This window comes from Triticum aestivum, chromosome 3A, assembly GCF_018294505.1.
Source record: "Triticum aestivum cultivar Chinese Spring chromosome 3A, IWGSC CS RefSeq v2.1, whole genome shotgun sequence".
Taxonomy (NCBI): Eukaryota; Viridiplantae; Streptophyta; class Magnoliopsida; order Poales; family Poaceae; genus Triticum; species Triticum aestivum.
Genome location: NC_057800.1, coordinates 148,058,995 through 148,079,393, shown reverse-complemented (window position 1 = coordinate 148,079,393; position 20,399 = coordinate 148,058,995).

Sequence of the window (20,399 nt, the reverse complement as noted above, 5' to 3'; positions counted from 1 at the left end):
TGACCAACACATCAGAACAGCAACCATGGTGATAAATATTCAAAAATGCAAAAAGAAAAGAACAACATGTGGGATCTAGTTTTACTCAATAATTCTAACTTATAGGCCAGTGCTAGAAAATCTTGAAGGACCATAGGCTGATCTTTTATTACTCCCTCCGTTCCTCTATGTAATGCGCATAAATTTTTTGGCATTATTCCGAAATGTAGTGCGCATTAGCTACTTTGGGCTCTTTTGGACGAAACTAACCCCGCAGCGGCACAGGCACACACGCAACGTTAGCGTGTATCCCCTTCCTCCAGGACAAACGGATTGGACCGGTGGCAGCGGGAATCGACCCGCGGCGGCAGACGCGGAGGGGGAGCAGCAGGAAGCCGGTGTCTCCGCGTCCTCTGCCGGCTCTGGCATCTTCGCGTCCGCTGCTGGCGGACGGCCTCTCCGGCATCGCCGCGTCCGCATCCGGCGTCTCTGGCATCTCCGTGTCAACTGCCGGCATCTTCGCGTCCACGGCCGGCCTCCGGCGTCGTTGCGTCGGCTATTGGCATCCCCGTGTCCGTCGCATCCCTGGCAAACATCTCGCTGCCAGCCACATCAAGTGGACTAGTACTCCCAAGTCGATCCCGTCCGCTGCAGGCCACCACGGCCCCTTCTTCTATCCCCAGATCTAGAGGCCACGGCCACCTCCTAGGCGGCAGAGGAGGAGGGGGAGCAGCAGGAGTTCGAGGTGTGGACCGTGTCGACACCGTCCTTCCGGTCGCGCGCGGAGGAAGGGACAAGGGCAGCGGCCGCCAGGACTTCTTCGTGATTTATGACGGCCACGGCGAGCCGGTGGAGAGATGGCGAGGTTGTCGAGGTCACCGCCGCAGCCGCGGATCCCGCCGCCGCTAAGTCGCAGCCGCGGATCCCGCCGTAGTATCTCGCGCGGTTTGCTATCCCTGCGGTGGCGCGTGATGGTCCTGTGGTGGCCTACTGGTTTGGCTTTCCACTGATCAGAAAGTACGCCCACATGCACACGGGCTGGAGGCAAGACAAGCGGGGGTAACAACGTCCAAAATTAAGCACCAGGTCACTGATTGGTATATGTGCCTGAAACCATGCGCACATTCCCTGCAAAGAACAGACCATACATACTACTAACAGAGAACTTGTGGTCTCCAGTCCACTTCCAAACTAGTCTATCTGTAGCTTCCACCGACAATGAAGTACTTCGCACAATGTCCCAAATTTTAAGATATTGAGCCATAGCCTGTACCCTGCCTCCAGAGATATCCCTAATCCAATTCCTGTTGACAGAGCGTCCTTGACAGATTTTCCTAAGTCCTTGACAAAAGAGAATAAGGCAGCGGAAGTACCTTTCTACACCCAGGAGCAAATGCTCCTAGTATGAATAGTAAAATTAAAAAATAGAAAAAATGTTCAAAAAATTCTGAAATTTTTTTGTGACATATTTTCACAAATATTTGTTGTGCACGCAAAATTTCATTGCGAAATCACATTGGTGTAAGGCGTGCCAAAAAACAAAATCAGAGCTCTAAAATGCTTTTGTAAGTAACATTTTCAGAGCATCGATTTTGTTTTTTACCACACCTTCCACCAACGTGATTTTGCGATGAAATTTTGCAGGCACAACAAACATTTGTGAAAGTATGGCACAAAAAAATTCAGAATTTTTTGAATTATTTTTGAATTTATTTGATTTTGCTGTTCACACCAGGAGCATTTGCTCCTGGGTGTAGAAACTCCACATCCTGTATGGAGTTCCCTCCTGGCAGCCACTTGTCTGTCCAGAATTTAGCCTCTTGCCATCCCCCAAGCGGATACAAGTGCCCACCTTAAAGATGTAAGAGACCTCCTTTTCCAGATCCTCTGGCAGTAGATTCCATGGCCTCTCCTCAACCTCCCACCTTAAACAAGGCCAACGACAACGGAGGGCATAGCCAAAGCACTTGAGGTTCAAAACGCCCAGACCCCCACACTCCTTGGGCGTGCACACCCTCGACCACGGTAGGAGAGACAATGGCCGCCATTGATATCACTGTCACCTTTCCATAAAAATTCGTGACACCACCTGTTAATAATTTTCAGCACCCATGCCGGCAACGGCAGAACTGACATGAAGTGGATTGGCAGAGCCATGAGTACCGATTGGATGAGTGTCAAGCGATCGGCAGGGGCCATTAGCTTGGGTTTCCATCCCTTCATCTTGTTGGAGAACTTGTCGACGAGTGGCAAAATGTCTTGACGCCTCAATCTGTATATTGACAGTGGCAGCCCAATATACTGAAGCGGAAACGGCCTCAACCGACAGGCAAAGTGCCGAGCCACACTAGCAGAAATGGAGTCATCACCCCTGACACACGTGATAGTGCTCTTTTGCAGATTGATGTGAAGACCAGACGCTTCTCCAAACAGCTTCAGGAGGGCTGAGATCACCCCCATATCTGTCGAGTAAGGTTTGAAAAATAGAACCGCATCATCTGCAAAGAAGGAAGCCCTTGGAACGTTGGGGGTGAGACCTAAGTCCGATAACAGGTTGTTATGGTCTGCCCAATGCACCATCGCTTGCAAAGTGTCCATGGCAAGAATGAAGAGCGCGGGGGACAGCGGGTCCCCCTGTCTCACACCTTGGCCAAGTGAGAATGGCTCACAAGTCTCACCGTTGACCAACACAGAAGACGACGCAGTGCGCAGAAGGCCACAGACCCAAGAGCACCAACTCCAGCCAAAGGCTCTCCTTATCAATATCTGAATGATGAACTCCCAGGACAAGGTATCAAAGGCTTTGGAAATATCAATCTTCATAAGAACTGCAGGCGATTTCTTCCAATGTAGAATTCTGGCAGCATTGTGAATGAATTTGAAGTTCTCATGAATACTTCTGTGGCTGATGAAAGCACTCTAAACTTGTGAGATAAGGGCTGGTAGTAAAGGGGCAAGACGTACGGCTAGAACTTTAGCAAAGATTTTTGCAGATCCATGGATTTAAGTTAATCGGCCTGAAATCAGCCACTTGCAGCGAACACTCCTTCTTGAGCAACAAAGTAATTATCGAGGAATTAAGCCTACCAAAAGAGGCAAAATTGCCCCTGTAGAGCTCAAGCATGACAACCATGAAATCATTGGCAATAATATCCCAACACACCTTGTAAAAAAGGCCTGAGAAGCCATCCGGCCCGGGCGCACGATCCGAGGGCATATCCATTATCGCTTGTTTGACCTTTATTTCCGTGAACATCACTTCGAGACCACGTGCCAAATCGGGGGGAAGGCAATTGAAATTGAGTTGCTCCAGCTTCAAAGAGGACCGTTGGGGCGTAGGTGTGCCCATCAGACCACGGTAGAAGTCCCGCACCAGATTGAATTTCTCATCCATGTCTGAAACTGTTCGCTGCCCATCTCTGAAAAAAGGTATATGATGCTTACGCCTCCGGGCATTGGCCTTTCTATGAAAGTATTTGGAGTTCGCATCCCCCTCCTTCAAATCCCTCACCCTAGCCCGCTGGCGTAGACGGATCCTTTCCAGAGAGGCAAGAGCGAGACATTTTCCTTTTAGAAAAGCTTTGAGGAGTCGTTCTTCGCGTGACAGAGACCTAAATTCCTGTGCGCCATCAAGACGTAGAATCAGCTCGTTGGCAATTTGGAATTGAAGGTTCATGAAACTTTGTTTCCTTTGCCCCCAGCTACGAAGAGATTTGGCCGTACGCTGCAGTTTGACACTGAAGATCAACATGGGATCAGTGGCATCCACGTCCTCCTCCCAAGTTGCTTTCACCGTATGCATAAACCCTGGCAGCTTAACCTAGAAGTTTTCAAAATGAAAGCGGCGAGCCTTTGGCCTGACCGAGGAACACATTAGGAGAAGAGGAAAGTGGTCCGAGATGCTGGAACTGAGCGGCAGCAGATCACTGATAGGAAATATATCCTCCCAGACATTGTTGAACAGAAGACGATCCAACCTAGCCATCATGGTGTGCTCTTGTTCATTGCACCAAGTAAACCTCCTACCCACCAACGGCATGTCATGAAGACCCAGAGAGTTAATAGAGTGTCTGAATCTAGACAAAATCATGTTCATTCTAGACACTTGCTTTCTGTGGCTAAAAAATTGGGCTTCAAAAATAATAATTGGAGTATGCTCGTGTGGGATCTAGGGCTTGTTTGGTTGGTGGCCTGGGCTGCATTGTCACACCGGCATCATCAGGACCTGATGCGGTGGATGTGTGATTCGGTGGGCCCCGCTGCCTACTGGCACGGACCCACCTGTAAGGCGAGTTGCCAAGTGTTGCCTGGCTATATAGCCAGCTGGAGCGAGTAGGTGTGCATGTGTGGAAATTATGTCAAGTCTCTGAACCTCTCACCTAATCTGTACCTCCTCCCTTGGAAAGAAATCCCCCTTCTCCAAGTCTCGATCTCATCCCCCTTCCCCTCTCCGATCCCTTGCAAGGATGAGCTCATGACATTTGGTAATCAGAGCTAGGTTTCGCCCCCTCCCCCAATTTTTTTCTTCACTGCCACTCATACCCTCTCGATCAAGCCGTAACATCCACCACTGCCGGTGCGGTCTTGCTCCGGCGAGATCCGCGCGAAATCCCCAGCGGGGTTGGCCTGATTTGGAGCGAGTGCGACGGCGCCGCCCAGCAAACCTTCTGCTCAGTCTCGTCACATCATCACCGCCATGACAGAATCCACGGGAGAGCTCAAGACCATGTTGCAGGCGCTCCTGAAGCGCTTCGACGAGACCATGCTTGCGAGCAACAAGCAGCGCGAGGCCCAGATCACATTCGCAAGTCTCCGCGGCTCTGGCACACATCCGCAAGCAACTGGATCTCACCCAAGCTGACGTCGACGAGGTTCGCCAGCAGCAGCGCGACCTCCCGCCTTCGCCGCCCGCAGCGGAGCGCCACCCAGCGCACACCGCCGACCACCACGACGGCGACACCCAGGCCTCTGTGGTGACATCGCTGGAGCACGCCCGCAGATCTTGGCCTCAAGGACCAGCCGTCCGCCTCGCCAACAATGGCCCTCCCCTGTTACCCACTCGGCACACCATGCCGTATGGGGGCGTGGGGCAGTCCGCCGCGTTCATGGCGAGCCGCGAGGCGCACACCGGGCAGCGCGAGGAGTACACGATCAAGCCGCCGAAGCATGACTTCCCACACTTCGACAGCGACGCGCCAAGCCTCTGGATCGACCGCTGCATCACCTATTTCGACATGTACCGTGTTCCTCTGCACAGCTGGGTGACCACGGCCTCGCCCTACATCGACGGCCACGCCGCGCGCTGGTACCAGGCGTACCGGCAGACACATCGCTCGCCGACGTGGGAAGAGTTCGCCGCGGCCGTCATAAGTGAATTCACTCCAGACGAATTTGAGATGGAGATGCACAAGTTGATGCACCTTCGCCAAACCAGCACCATCGCCGAGTACAGGATGGCGTTCGAGACCCACATGTACCACCTGCTCTCCCTGGATGCGACGCTCAACCCCAAGCTGTTCGTCACACAGTTCCTGCTGGGTCTGCGCGATGATCTGCGGGCTGCGGTTCGCCTCCAAGAGCCGTCAAGCATCACACGCGCGGCAGTGTTGGCTCGAATCGTGGAAGAAGAGGCCGGCACGCAATGTGCTCGACCACGGATCATTCCGGCAGGGCGACCTCCACCACCACCACCACTGCCGCTTCCGGCCCGCGCGGTGGGTGCGCTCCTGTAGCGACCAGACCTCAAACAGTCTGATCTCTGTGCTCAGGTGTCATCCCTGGATCAGTAATGCTGACACCACACAGTACTTGAAGGATTTATAATAAAGTAGCAATCACACACCTATTACATCGAGTGTCTCAATAGAGAACTTATTACAATAAATATGGCTTAAGGCCATCTAATAACGATAATAGCGGAAGGCTTAGAAGATAAGTGAGTCCATCAACTCCAACGGCATCACTGAGTATAGAACCACGACCTAAAACTCCTTAATCGTCGTCTGAAAAATCTGCAACATTAACGTTGCGGCCCGAAAACGGGCCAGCACATGGAATATGCTGGCAAAGTAACACATAGAGAGTAATGGAATGAAACAGCTATACTATATGCATATTTGGCTGGTGGAAAGCTCTATGGTTACAGTTTTGCGTAAAGCAAATTTTTCCCTAATACAAAGGAATAAATTTTATTTAACTATCATGGTAGTTGTTAAACATTGAGAATGGTTGACAGCATCCTCAATCCCAATTAAACATCATTAAACAAACCCGTCAAACTTAATTTTATAGTAACATGTTGAGATTCACATGATAATCCAAGTACTAGATACTCAAGATGTCCATAACCGGGGACACGGCTAACCATGATTAGTTTATACACTCTGCAGAGGTTTGCGCACTTTTCCCCACAAGACTCGATCGCCTCCGTTTGGTTTCTCGCACTACATGGTGTTTGAGAAGACGGATGACCGAGACATAGTCTTTCAGAAGCGCTAGCACCTTACGATGGATAGACCGTTACACCTACTTTCCCCTACATCTGCTAGTCTACCCTGTAAGAGTTCGCACGACTTAATCAACTATGCTAGAGCCCATAATAGCTTGTGGCTGCACACGGAAGTTTCTAGTATGAAAAATCTCATGATCACTTTGGGCCTGGGTGGCGGTCCAAAAGAAAACAGGCAATCCTGGAATATCCAGGTACCTTAATCCACCCAGATGTGTGTTTAAGTTGCCACCTTAGATAAACCATTAATTAACAAACTCACATCTGTCATTGATATTCACTCATCCAATCCACGTCTACTAGCATAGCATGGCATAATAGGCAAACGTAGAAGTAACTCCCAAAGGTTTTATAATACAACAGGTAATAGGTACTACCTCAACTACTTTCCAAACCCACAATTTAATTAGATCCTAATCATACAATGTGTGAGGATTGATCTAATGCAATAAAACTGGGTAGTTGGAAAGCATGATCAAAGTGTTACTTGCCTTGCTGATGATCCGTGAAACCTAGAGATTCGAAGTAACAGGCGGCGCACTCCGGGTATTCTATCACAGACAAACAAACAAGCATACAATAAGTACTCAACTAATACACAGGTAAAACTCAAATAAGAGATCTAACCAGAAGGTTCAACTTAAGAACTCCGGTTTGCAAAAAGAATCAAATCAAACGAAGCAACGAAAGTCAAACGGCGAAAGAAACAAACTTCGTTCTACTAATCTGGATCTAGGTCAAATTTTACAGAAGCAAAAACTTGTTTGAGTTGGTTAAACGGATAAAGGGTTTCCAGATGTAACTCCAGGCGCTTGAATCGCCTGATTCCGATAAACGAGCGAAAAGTTATACTAAAACGAAAATCGGATCAGAAATCGCGATTAGAACAATCGCAGATTTAATCCGAGAAAAGAAAAACGACGAACGTTCGCTAGAACGAACGAACGAACGCTCACTATTTAAATAAATCGGAAAAACTGATCTATTTAAAAAAACCGAAACTAAAAAAACGAACAAAACCATCGAAAAAACCAAACGGTTTTTCGGGGAAAACCGGCGACTAAAAAAGAAACTACCTCCAGCAACTCCGGCGACGGATCCGGCGGGCGGCGGCGGTGCTCCGGTGGCGGCGGCGGTCGGCGGCGACGGCGGCGAAGGCGGCGGCGGCGCTAGGGTTTGGGAGTTCCCGGGCTGGGCTCCCCGGCTTATAAAGCGTGGACGGGCCTAGTGTCCGGGTCGGACACGGCCCGTAGGTCGGTTGCGTTTTTTTAAATATATATTTCACGTAGAAAAACAAATAAAAGAAATACTAAACGGACTCCAAAAATCCCAAAATAAAATTTCCCCGGTTTCTAAAATCAAGATGAACAAAGTGAACATTTATTTGGGGCCTAAATGCAATTTTGAAAAACGCGCATTTTTCCTAAATTCAAATAAAATAACACAAAACTCCGAAATAAAATCTTATTTGATTTTATTATTTAATCCTCAATATTTCTTTATTTTGGGAAAGTCATTTTATTCCCTCTCTCATATTTTTGTAATAGAAATAATTAATGATAAAATAATTAAAATCAAATGATCCTATTCTCAAAATTTGAGAAAACTCAAATATGAAAATAACGAAATCCCCAGCTCTCTCCGTGGGTCCTTGAGTTGCGTAGAATTTCTAGGATCAAACCAAAAGCAAATAAAGTATGATATGCAATGATGATCTAGTGTATAACATTCCAAATTGAAAATTTGGGATGTTACAAACCTACCCCCCTTAAGATGAATCTCGCCCTCGAGATTCGGGTTGGCTAGAAAATAGGTGAGGGTGGTCCTTGAACAAATCCTCCTCTCGCTCCCAGGTGGCTTCATCCTTCGTGTGGTGGCTCCACTGAACTTTACAAAACTTGATAACCTTGCTGCGGGTGACTCGGCTGGCAAACTCGAGAATCTTAACTGGTTTCTCTTCATAGGTCAAATTGTTATCCAACTGAATTGCTTCCAATAGCACTGTGTCTCTCAAGGGTATGTCAGCCATCTCCGCGTGGCACTTCTTCAACTGAGAAATGTGGAACACATCATGAACTCCTGACAATCCTTCGGGCAATTCCAACTTGTAGGCCACTTCTCCCATACGTTCCAATACTCGGTATGGTCCTACAAATCGTGGCGCTAACTTTCCCTTAACACCAAAACGCTTTATTCCCCGAAGTGGGGATACTCGAAGATAAACTCGGTCTCCGACTTCGTAAACTGTCTCCTTGCGCTTAGAATCTGCGTAGCTTTTCTGCCTGGACTGGGCTACCTTAAGCCTATCGCGAATCAACTTCACCTTCTGTTCAGACTCCTTAATCAAATCAGGCCCGAACAACTGACGGTCTCCAACTTCATCCCACGACAACGGTGTCCCGCACCTCCTTCTGTACAAGGCTTCGAAAGGGGCCATCTTTAAACTGGATTGATAGCTGTTGTTGTAAGAGAATTCTGCATACGGCAAATTGTCGTCCCAACTAGATCCATAATCTAGCGCATAGGCTCTCAGCATATCCTCCAAAATCTGATTGACTCTCTCGGTCTGTCCATCTGTCTGCGGATGAAAAGCTGTGTTGAACTCTAGCCTGGTACCCAAAGTTTCGTGCAACTGATTCCAGAACTTTGAGGTAAACTGGGTTCCTCTATCTGATACTATACTCCTCGGAACTCCATGTAAGCATACAATCTTGGTCATGTATATCTTTGCCAACTTAGCACTGGTGTAAGTGGTCTTTACCGGGATGAAATGAGCTACTTTCGTCAACCGATCAACTACAACCCAAATCGAGTCATAGCCTGAACGAGTCCTGGGTAATCCCGTGATAAAATCCATGCCTAACTTATCCCACTTCCATTCGGGTATCGGCAATGGCTGTAACAATCCTGCTGGCTTCTGATGCTCTGCCTTTACTCTCTGACATACATCACAAACTGCTACATACTCCGCAATGTCTTTCTTCATTCCTGTCCACCAGAAAGTATCCTTCAAATCCAAATACATCTTGGTATTTCCTGGGTGAATCGAATATGGTGAGTCGTGTGCCTCTTGCAGAATCAACTTCCTGATCTCAGAGTCATTGGGCACATAAACACGGTCTTCAAACCATAGGGTGTCGTGCTCATCCTCACGAAATCCTTTAGCCTTTCCTTCGCTCATTTTCTCCTTTATAGAGGCAATATCCTTGTCAGTCTTCTGAGCTTCTCTGATTATGTCCATCAAAGTTGACTGAATCTCCAATGCTGCTACATAGCCTCTTGGAACTATTTCCAAACATAGCTCACGAAGATCCTCAGCTAACTCCTTTGGTATTTCTCCCGTTATTAGTGTATTGACATGGCTCTTACGGCTCAATGCGTCAGCTACTACATTAGCCTTTCTGGGATGGTAATGCAATCTCATATCATAATCCTTGATGAGCTCCAACCATCTCCTTTGTCTGAGGTTTAACTCCTTCTGCGTGAAAATGTATTTCAAACTCTTGTGATCCGTGTACACCTCACAATGATTTCCAATGAGGAAATGTCTCCATGTTTTCAATGCATGCACTACGGCTGCTAACTCCAAATCATGCATAGCATAATTTAACTCATGCGGCTTAAGCTGTCGCGAGGCATAGGAAACCACTCTTCCTTCCTGCATAAGCATTGCTCCAAGTCCTCGATGTGAAGCGTCGCAATACACATCATAATCCTTGGTCTGATCTGACAAAATCAATACTGGTGAGGTAACCAAACGTTTCTTCAACTCCTGGAAACTAGCCTCACACTCCTTAGTCCATATGAACTTGGTATCCTTTTTCAACAACTCCGTCATAGGCTTCGCAATCTTTGAGAAATTATCAATGAATCTCTGGTAGTATCCTGCGAGTCCAAGAAAACTCCGGATCTCTCCAACTGTTGTTGGGGCATCCCAATTTGTCATGGTATCAACCTTAGTGGGATCTACTGCTATACCTTCTCTGGATATAACGTGTCCAAGAAATCCAACTTCTTTCAACCAAAACTCACATTTGCTAAACTTGGCATATAACTGGTGTTCTCTGAGCTTACCAAGTACCAAACGCAAGTGCTCCTTATGCTCCTCCTCATTCTTCGAGTAAACAAGGATATCATCAATGAACACTATGACGAACTTATCCAAAAACTCCATAAACACTTTTGTTCATCATGTTCATAAAATAGGCAGGTGCGTTAGTCAGACCAAATGACATAACGGTGTACTCATACAGCCCATATCTTGTGGTCAATGTTGTCTTAGGTATGTCTTGCTCCCGAATCTTCAATTGATGGTACCCTGATCGCAAATCGATCTTGGAAAACACTTTAGCTCCTTGCAATCGATCAAACAGATCATTGATCATTGGTAGTGGGTACTTGTTTTTGATCGTTACTTCATTCAACCCACGATAATCAACAACCATCCTTAACGATCCATCCTTTTTCTCCACTAGAAGTACTGGTGATCCCCAAGGCGACGAACTTGGGCGAATGTAACCTTTATCCAGTAACTCCTTAATCTGCTTCTTAATCTCCACCAAATCCTTTGCGGGCATCCTGTATGGTCTCTTCGATATTGGCCCTGTGCCTGGCAAAAGCTCAATCAAAAACTCAATATCTCTATCCGGTGGCATGCCTGGCAACTCTTCTGGAAATACGTCAGGGAAATCCCTTATCACTGGTACTTCCTCCTGCACAACTCCTGATAAGGAATTTACTTGTGTCCTATTTGACGCATGCCGGGATACATACTTGATCCTTCTTCCTTCTGGCGTCGTAAGCAAAATTGTCTTACTGGCGTAATCGATGTTTCCCCTATACATCGACAGCCAATCCATACCGAGAATTACATCCAAACCTTGGGATTCCAGAATAATTAAATCTGTTGGGAAAATATGCCTTCCTATACTTAATGGCATTTGGAAACATCCTTGACTGGCCATATACTCCGTTCCTGGTGAGCTTACTAGCATAGGTGTTCTAAGAACCTTAGTGGGCAGGTTATACTTATTCACAAATCCCCTTGATATGTATGAACGCGATGCACCAGTATCAAAAAGAATGAGTGCAGTAAATGACTTAACCAAAAACTTACCTATTACTGCATCCGGCTGCTCTTCAACCTCCTCCACGTTAACGTGGTTCACCTGTCCCCTGTTGAAAGGGTTCGGCTTCTTCCCAGAGCTTCCATTGCCATTCTGGCCTTCAGGACATTCATTGGCATAATGTCCGGTCTTCTGACACTTAAAGCAAGTGACTTGGCTCAGGTCTTTCTTGGCTGGGGTTGATGGGTTGGTACGGTTCTGGCCGTTGCTTCCTCCATTACCATTATCATTTTTGGTGCCATTGTGATTGTGCGAGCTACCTCCTCCATGGGTATGTTGAAAATGTCCTCCTGGTCTAGGGGTAAATCATGGCTTCTGCTGAGCTCCTGAATTGTACTTTCCTTGTGCATACTTCCTCTTGCGATTTTCAATTTGTTGCTGCTTCCCTTCAATCATAAGAGCACGATGTACCAACTCCTGGTAGTTGTTGAAGGTTGCTACCATCAACTGCATGCTCAACTCATCATTTAGTCCTTCCAGAAACTTCTCCTGCTTAGCTGCATCCGTAGCAACGTCATCCGGGGCATAACGTGCTAATTTACTAAAGTCCTTCACATACTGGCCAACTGTCCGTCCTTCTTGGCGCAAGTTGCGAAACTCTCGCTTCTTCAAGGCCATAGCTCTTGCTAAAACATGGGCAGTTCGAAAAGCCTGTTGAAACTAGTCCCATGTGATAGTGTCGATAGGGAAAGTGGCTGTGAAATTCTCCCACCATGATGCTGCGGGTCCTTCAAGCTGATGTGCGGCAAACTTCACCTTCTCCGCATCTGTGCATCCGGCTGTGGTCAACTCTCTAGCTGTCTTGCGGAGCCAATCATCTGCTACTATCGGCTCGGTGCTACTGGAAAACACCCGCGGATTCAGCCTAAGAAAACGGGCTAAGTGATCAACAGGTGGTGGTGGTGGTGGTGGGTTGTTGTTGTTGTTTCCTTGATTCTGATTCTGGACTAGCAACTGCATCAATGTGTTCTGCTGCTGGATCAACTGGATGAGCTCCGGTGGGAAGGTAAATCCGGGGTCACGTCTCGGAGGCATCTGAGGGTTTAAAAAAATGAGATTTAAGAATAGAGGGGGTCTAAAAAGAAAACACTACCCATATGCACATGAGGAAAAAACAAACAATTCACTTCATTCAATCAAACAAGGGCATACAATCGATCTAACTATCGCAAAAGTGCTCGGACTACTGTATTTACATGGTGGACTAATACTACTGATGAGGTGGTCTACTAGAAATATTCTTCGGTTGTAGACTCCATGATATCTGCTCCGGCTTCATCAACATAGTCATCATCGCTATCATCTGGATCCGAGTCGGTGTCGTCGATGATGATGTAGTCTTCCGGGCGAATCTCCTTGTGTTCTTCGTCTTCATCTACTGGTGTAGGGCCTCCCATAAATATCCCGATCTTCATTGTTAGGTCGGCATTCTTATCCACTAATACTTCTATTTCCTCTTCATAATCTTCACGTGTAGCCTTGAGTTCTTCCTCCAGTTCCTTGATTCTTGTACTTGCCTTCTTCAGGTCTATCATGTCGGTGCACATCTGGTTCTCCTGACGTCGAATGTGCTGGTTTAATTCCTGGATAAAAGCTGCAATTGATCTATCCTTTCTGGTGCTGATCATCTCCCAGTGCTCATCTCGGCGCCCACAAATCTGGTAGATAGTATCCTTGAGATCATTGCGGTGGACTTCTCCAATGCGTCCCATGGCGATGTCAGCTGTCATGCTCTTTCCTAGACTCCAAGTTGGTGCATCCAAAGAAAACTCTATGGGCTCAGTGACTGGCATGAACGTCCTTCCTGGAACTTGAACTTGAATCATCCAGCGCTCTTCTTCAGGTAAAGTGGCGTTGTAGGTTCCAGTGAAGCTTGGTACTCCTATGTTCAGGTATCTAATGAGTTCCTTCAAGTGACGTCCAAAGGGTGTATCTTCATCCGGTTGCGTGAATTTGTTCCTTGCATCCGCCATCCTAAAGAGTAGAAAAGATGAGAGGTCAGAAGAGAAGAGAGTGAGTAGTGATCTAGGTCTTTAGCTTAGTGGTCGTGTCCTACAGTCAGCATGTGCTCTGATACCATCTTTGTAGCGACCAGACCTCAAACAGTCTGATCTCTGTGCTCAGGTGTCATCCCTGGATCAGTAATGCTGACACCACACAGTACTTGAAGGATTTATAACAGAGTAGCAATCACACACTTATTACATCGAGTGTCTCAATAGAGAACTTATTACAATAAATATGGCTTAAGGCCATCTAATAACGATAACAGCGGAAGGCTTAGAAGATAAGTGAGTCCATCAACTCCAACGGCATCACTGAGTATAGAACCACGACCTAAAACTCCTTAATCGTCGTCTGAAAAATCTGCAACATTAACATTGCAGCCCGAAAACGGGTCAGCACATGGAATATGCTGGCAAAGTAACACATAGAGAGTAATGGAATGAAACAACTTTACTATATGCATATTTGGCTGGTGGAAAGCTCTATGGTTACAGTTTTGCGTAAAGCAAATTTTTCCCTCATGCAATGGAATAAATTTTATTTAACTATCATGGTAGTTGTTAAACATTGAGAATGGTTGACAGCATCCTCAATCCCAATTAAACATCATTAACCAAACCCGTCAAACTTAATTTTATAGTAACATGTTGAGATTCACATGATAATCCAAGTACTAGATACTCAAGATGTCCATAACCGAGGACACGGCTAACCATGATTAGTTTATACACTCTGCAGAGGTTTGCGCACTTTTCCCCACAAGACTCGATCACCTCCGTTTGGTTTCTCGCACTACATGGTATTTGAGAAACGGATGACCGAGACATAGTCTTTCAGAAGCGCTAGCACCTTACGATGGATAGACCGTTACACCTACTTTCCCCTACATCTGCTAGTCTACCCTGTAAGAGTTCGCACGACTTAATCAACTATGCTAGAGCCCATAATAGCTTGTGGCTGCACACGGAAGTTTCTAGTATGAAAAATCTCATGATCCCTTTGGGCCTGGGTGGCAGTCCAAAAGAAAATAGGCAATCCTGGAATACCCAGGTACCTCAATCCACCCAGATGTGTGTTTAAGTTGCCATCTTAGATAAACCATTAATTAACAAACTCACATCTGTCATTGATATTCACTCACCCAATCCACGTCTACTAGCATAGTATGGCATAATAGGCAAACATAGAAGTAACTCCCAAAGGTTTTATAATACAACAGGTAATAGGTACTACCTCAACTACTTCCCAAACCCACAATTTAATTAGATAGTAATCATGCAATATGTGAGGATTGATCTAATGCAATAAAATTGGGTAGTTGGAAAGCATGATCAAAGTGTTACTTGCCTTGCTGATGATCCGTGAAACCTAGAGATTCGAAGTAACATGCGGCGCACTCCGGGTATTCTATCGCAGACAAACAAACAAGCATACAATAAGTACTCAACTAATGCACAGGTAAAACTCAAATAAGAGATCTAACCAGAAGGTTCAACTTAAGAACTCCGATTTCCAAAAAGAATCAAATCAAACGAAGCAACGAAAGTCAAACGACGAAAGAAACAAACTTCGTTCTACTAATCTGGATCTAGGTCAAATTTTACAGAAGCAAAAACTTGTTTGAGTTGGTTAAACGGATAGAGGGTTTCGAGACGAAACTCCAGGCGCTTGAATCGCCTGATTCTGATAAACGAGCAAAAAGTTATACTGACGAAAATCGGATCAGAAATCGCGATCAGAACAATCGCAGATTTAATCCGAGAAAAGAAAAACGACGAACGTTCGCTAGAACGAACGAACGAACGCTCGCTATTTAAATAAATCGGAAAAACCGATCTATTTAAAAAAACCGAAACTAAAAAAAATGAACAAAGCCGTCGAGAAAAACCGAACGGTTTTTGGGGAAAACCGGCGACTGAAAAAAAACTACCTCCGGCAACTCCGGCGACGGATCCGGCGGGCGGGGCGGCGGCGCTAGGGTTTGGGAGTTCCCGGGCTGGGCTCCCCGGCTTATAAAGCCTGGACGGGCCTAGTGTCCGGGTTGGACACGGCCCGTAGGTCGGTTGCGTTTTTTTTAAAAAAATATTTCGTGTAGAAAAACAAATAAAAGAAATACTAAACGGACTCCAAAAATCCCGAAATAAATTTTCCCCGGTTTCTAAAATCAAGCCGGACAAAGTGAACATTTATTTGGGGCCTAAATGCAATTTTGAAAAACACGCATTTTTCGTAAATTCAAATAAAATAACACAAAACTCCGAAATAAAATCTTATTTGATTTTATTATTAAATCCTCAATATTTCTTTATTTTTGGAAAGTCATTTTATTCCCTCTCTCATATTTTTGTAATAGAAATAATTGATGATAAAATAATTAAAATCAAATGATCCTATTCTCAAAGTTTGAGAAAACTCAAATATGAAAATAACGAAATCCCCAACTCTCTCCGTGGGTACTTGAGTTGCGTAGAATTTCTATGATCAAACCAAAAGTAAATAAAGTATGGTATGCAATGATGATCTAGTGTATAACATTCCGAATTGAAAATTTGGGATGTTACAGCTCCGGCCGGGAGGCGCGGCGGCTCCCAACGATGACCTCGCGCACGAACGACAACTGCGTGAGCATCGCCGCACCAACGGACTCTGCTTCAAATGCGGCGATCGCTACTCACACGACCATCGATGCAAGCCGGCCACACAACTGCTCACGATCCAAGTTGGCGACTATGGGGAAGTGCTTACTGACGACGCGGTGCACGCCCTGGACTTGCTCGACGCCCCGGTGGAGCAGGATCCCATGCCTGAGTGCTGCGTGCTCTCCACCCATGCGGTCGCCGGTACCGAGTCACCGCACACCATCCGTCTGTGCGCACTCGTCGGCAATCAAGTCATGTTGCTTCTGGTGGACTCGGGGAGCACGCACAGCTTCGTCTCCAAGGCGTTCGCCGAGCGCGTGCACGCTCCAACCGTTTCAGTGCCCGCAGTGGAGGTTCGCGTGGCAACAGCGCGCGCATGACCTGTAACAGCATGGTACAAGGCCTGAACTGGTGGATTCAGGGCCACACCTTCACCACTGATATGCGGCAACTGGAGTTGGGTGCGTACGACGGCGTGCTCGGTATGGACTGGCTGGAGCAGTTCAGCCCGATGAGTTGCCACTGGCTCGACAAGACGCTGACCTTCGAGCACCACGGCGCCATGATCACCCTACAAGGTGTTCGACTGAAGCAGCACGAGCGGGTGGAGGAAATTGAACCAGACCAATTGCGCAAATGGCAAGCCGACAACGACATTTGGTACATGGCCGTGCTGGATTTGCCCCGCTCACCTGAGCCACAGGCGGCCAAAATCCCACCAAGTGTGCAGAGCGTCCTGACGGACTTCGCTGATGTGTTCGCTGAACCCAAGGGCCTGCCTCCTCACCGTCGCTATGATCATGCTATCACCCTGGTGGACGACGTGCGCCTCACGAACTCGTGGCCGTACCGTTACTCGCCCTTGCAGAAGGACGAGATCGAGCGCCAAGTTCAAGAGATGCTTCAGTCAGGTGTCATTGAACACAATATGAGCCCGTTCGCTGCGCCCGTGCTGCTCGTCAAGAAGAAGGACGGCACCTGGCGCTTTTGCGTCGACTATCGCCGGCTCAACGACACCACGGTCAAGAACAAGTTTCCCCTGCCTATAGTGGACGAACTGCTCGATGAGCTGGCTGGAGCAGCATTCTTCTCCAAGCTGGACCTTCGCGCTGGCTACCACCAGATACGCATGCGTGCGGGCGATGAAGAGAAGACGGCGTTCAAGATGCACCATGGCCATTTCCACTTCAAGGTCATGCCATTCGGGCTGACGAACGCGCCGGCCACGTTCCAGTGCCTGATGAATGCAATCTTCGCCAAGTACGTGTGCAAGTTCATAATTATCTTCTTGGATGACATCTTGATCTTCAGTGAAACGCTGGAGGAGCACCTGGAACATCTTCATCCCGTTCTCGCTCTTCCTCGCGAGCACCAGCTATACGCCAAGGAGTCCAAGTGCTCATTCGCGCAAGACAACATCTCCTACCTCGGCCATATCATTTCCAAGGACGGCGTCACCACGGACCCTGAGAAGATGCAAGCTATGGTGGCATGGCCGACGCCAACAATTGACACCGAGCTGCGCGACTTCCTCGGCCTCACCGGCTACTACCGCAAGTTTATTGCACACTACGACATCATTGCCAAGCCGCTCACAAGCCTACTGACCAAGAAGGGCTTCGAGTGGACCAAGAAGGCACAAGTGGCGTTCGATCTCCTCAAGCGCGCCATGGTGACCGCGCCAGTGCTCGCGCTCCCCGATTTCACGAGACCGTTCGCGATTGAGACGGATGCGTGCGACACCGGTGTCGGCGCGGTGCTGGAACAGGACGGGCACCCGGTGGCGTTTCAAAGCAAGGCCCTGGGAGTGCGCAATTGTGACGCCCGGGTAATTAAGCTACAGTGATCCTCTGCTAATGGTGCCACGTCACCTCGTTTATAGTTGCTAATCTCGAGTTAGTTCGAAACCGATTCAAATTCAAATTCAAAAATAGGCAAACAATAAAAGTTTTCAAATATTAAAACTAAAATGTTCGGAGTGAACCAAATATTGCATAGATAATTATGGTGGAGAAACCACACTTTTATAAAATGTTTAAATACTGTTAAATGAATAAAAGAGTAGCAAAAACAATTATTTTAATGCTTTAAAAATAATAAACATTTTCGAAACTAAATTGTTATAAGTATTAAACTATTGTGGCAGTGGCATAATTTGTAAAATCCTATTTAGGTGCCACTTTGGTAATTTACTAAAACTAAAATAATAGGAAACTAAAAGAAAGCAAAGTATAAAAAAAACAGAAAACACAACTAACAAAAGACAGAGAGGAAAACCCTCTAATCCCCTGGGCCAACCGACCCAGCTGCAGCCCAATTGGCCCATCCGGTCCACCCCACTCCCCTTATCCCCCCCCATCGATCCGAACCCTAACCCCCCCCCCACGACCGCACATTCCCCCCCACTTCCCACGTCTCCCTCTCCCCTCCCTCCTCTCGATCCCATCTGGATCGGGGAGGGGCCCGACCCTGACGTCGACCGGATCGCCCGTCGCCGCCGCCCGAAGCCACCTCGCCAGCGCCGCCTCCCCACCGGACAGCCGCATCCTCTTCTCCTCTCCATCGCCCCCTCGTCACCGGGCCGCCACCGCTCCGCCGTCGCCCAACGCCACCTCGACTTCGTCTCCTCCCCACGACGCGTCGCCGCCGATCCTCGCCGCCCGGAGCTGCGCCTCCGCCTTAGCCACCTCGCCGGACTGCCTCCTCCGCGTGTGTCGTCCCCGTCCCCCACCTCGAGCACCACTGCCTCGTGCCCTGCGCCCCGCTGTGAGCTCCGGCCTTCCTCCCTCTCTCCCCTTATTCTCCGTCACCGGCGCCGTTCATTCGCGCGCGCACGACCGTAGCCCGCCCTACTGCCGCCTCTGCTCACTCCCGCCGCCATGAGCTTGCTCCGGTCGAGCTCCGGCCTCGTCCCGCAGCCCTTGCTTTGGCTCCGCCGCGCCGGCTCGCTGCCAGGCCTGCGGTCGCCGTCCCAGCTCGCGCCGACCGTCGTCGGCCCCGCGGCCAACTCCGGCGCCCCGCCGCGCCACGGCGGTCGTCGCCCGCGCACCCGGGTTCGCCCTATCGGGCGCACGCCCGCACCCGTTACGCTCCAGTGCCCGCGCCCGCTAGCCAGCACCCACTAAGGCCCTGGGCCACTGGACAACAGGGCCCACGCCCTTTAGAACAAAAAAAGGAATTAAAATAATAATAAAAAAAATTAAAATTAAAATAAATATATTAAATAAATAAATAACAACTAAAATAATTAAAATATTAATTAATTAATTAATTAAGTAATTAATTAAGTTAATTAATCCTGATTAGATTAACCTAATCACTAATTAAATTAACTAATCTGTAATTAAACTAAATAGAGAATGACAGGTGGGTCCCACTGGACCCACACGTCAGGTTGACCAGGTCAATGGTCAACGTTGACTGCTGACATCACCCTGATGTCATGCTGACGTCAGCATTTACTATTCTGGATAATGTTGGATTAAATAATTAATTAAATTCCAGAAATTAATAAAATCTTTAGAAAATCATATCTTTTAATCCGTAACTCGGATTAAAATATTTTCAACATGAAAGTTGCTCAGAACGATGAGACGAATCCGGATACGCAGTCCGTTCGTCCGCCACACACCCCTAACCTATCGAACTCGCAACTTTCCCCCTCCGGCTCCTCTGCCCGGAAACACGGAACCCCCGGGAATACTTTCCCGGATGTTTTCCCCCCTTCACCGGTATCACCTACTACCGCGTTAGGGCACACCGAACACCGCGTATTGCCTTGTTATATTTTGTGATGCTTTGTTTGCTCTGTATTCATTATTTCTTCCCCCTCTTCTCTTCGGTAGACTACGAGACCGACGCTGCTGCTGACCAGTTCGACTACGGAGTTGACGACCCCTCTCTCTTGCCAGAGCAACCAGGCAAGCCCCCCCTTTGATCACCAGATATCGCCTACTCTTCTCTATACTGCTTGCATTAGAGTAGTGTAGCATGTTACTGCTTTCCGTTAATCCTATTCTGATGCATAGCCTGTCATTGCTGCTACAGTCATTGATGCCTTACCCGCAATCCTAAATGCTTAGTATAGGATGCTAGTGTTCCATCAGTGGCCCTACACTCTTGTCCGTCTGCCATGCTATA